This window comes from Lygodium microphyllum, chromosome 9, assembly GCF_053477565.2.
Source record: "Lygodium microphyllum isolate KBCC chromosome 9, Lygodium_microphyllum_v1.1.10, whole genome shotgun sequence".
Lineage (NCBI taxonomy): Eukaryota > Viridiplantae > Streptophyta > Polypodiopsida > Schizaeales > Lygodiaceae > Lygodium > Lygodium microphyllum.
The window spans coordinates 52,871,737-52,873,809 of NC_141143.1; positions in this window are offsets into that span (position 1 = coordinate 52,871,737).

Here is a 2,073-nt window from a genome sequence, read left to right on the forward strand (position 1 = left end):
TTTTGACGTGTGCGTCTATTTTCGCGTGTATATGTGCATCTATTGTTCAGATAGACGCGAGTATAGATGCGAATATAGACGCATAGTTAAACGCGGATATAGACGCTCATTTGGGATTTATCATAATTTTTTGTTTTTAAGATAAGTTTTGATAGTGAATTCTTATCATAATTTTTAATTTATTTATGATGATTTTTGTGTATTTAAAATTAAGATCTTATGTAAACATATGAATGACAAATATTTTGATATTGTCATGAATTAGGTTTAATCATGTCGACGTCGTAATCACCTAGTGTGGTGCAAGCTAGTGAGTCAATGAGCACATCCTCAAGTGAGGATGAAACATTGTGTCTTCATAATCGAGATGCATGGCTACGACGAAAAATTAAATGCATGTGTGATCGTTGTCGAGGGTGTATTTTTCGAGCACATCGAATTGCAATGTCACATCTCAGCTTATATGGAGAATGGGACAGAGAAAAATCACCGGTATTCATTGTTTTTTTAAACCACTAAGATTGCATGTCTATGTTACGGGAATTATATATCAACGTACATGAAACTCCCTTTTGTGGTTGAGCAGGATGCGGTGCCATATCCTCAGATGCTCCCTCCCGGGCGTCGAGAGGCTACGAAACATTGACGCGAGGAGGCAGAGTCTTCAAGAAGAGTAGAGACTGACGACCATGATAGTAGCCCTCATAAAATGCCCCATCAAGTCGTAGAGGATGAAATTTTGGAAAAAATGGTACACCATCTATTTTTGCAACCGGTTCAAGGAGAAGGTCACTCTACGAAGCCAGATGATACACTATATGTAGCATCATCTACTCCGTTGTATGAAGGTTGTACGTACTCCGTTCTTCGTGTGTCCCTCGAGATACTTAACTTGCAAACAATTTATGGATGGAGTAATGTCAGTTTGGATGCGTTATTGAAGTAGGTATCAATTCAGTTTGGCTTATATATGAATCATAATATTAATTGTTAACTCTATTTTGAAATCAGACAGAAATATATGTTGGTGGTTTTTTAACTCACTTTTAAAAATATATGTAGGTTATTATCACAAATGCTTCCAAAAGGAAACAAATTGCCAACTAAGAGAGAGCAAGCAAGACATTACTTGACATCTCTGGGAGGCCTCGATTATGTCAAGATCCATGCATGTGTCAATGATTGTGTCTTATTTCGTGGGATTCATGAGTTCGCATGAGAGTGTCCTATATGTGGCGAATCAAGATACGAAGTGGAGATAAAGTCAATGGATGTGCCTCATAAGGTTTTGCGACATTTTTCGATTGTTCCACGTATAAAACTTATGTTCAAGTGTAAGTCTATTGGAAAGCTCATGTCATGGCATGCTAGTCATCGTTCAAGTGATGGAAAATGGAGGATTCCTGCAGACACACTCGCATGGCAACATATAGATAATTTGTGGCCTGTTTTCAAAAAAGAGCCAAGAAATTTGAGATTTGGTTTAGGTATGGATGGAATCAATCCATTTGGTATCAAAAGCACATCATATAGTATATGGCCAGTGGTATTGGTGAACTATAATATTCCTTCATCCATGGCAATTAAAAAGGGACATGTGATGTTGTCCCTTCTGATTCCCAGAAAGCACAAGGTAACAAACATGGACATTTACTTAGAGCCTTTGATTGAAGAGTTAGAAATGTTATGGGAAGGTATTGAGGTGCAACATACAAGTGCATCTGCATCCTTTAGAGATTTCACATTGAAGGCCATGTTGTTGTGGACCATGCACGACTTTCCAGGATACGGAGAGTGTTCAGGTACATGTATATAACTCTATATTTGAAATTCAAGACTTGAATCAATTGCATTTTATTAATTCACTTGTTTTTTCAGGTTTAACCACATTAGGATATCATGCATGTCCTATTTGCGGTCCCTCTCTAGTTTCCTCTAGGCCGGCACGTTTAAAGAAGGTTATCTACGACAATCATCATCGATTTCTTCCTATTGACCATCCCAAATATGTTCTCCCTATTAATGGAATGACTCCACAATATCTAACCATTCGAGATTGGAAGGAGAGATGGA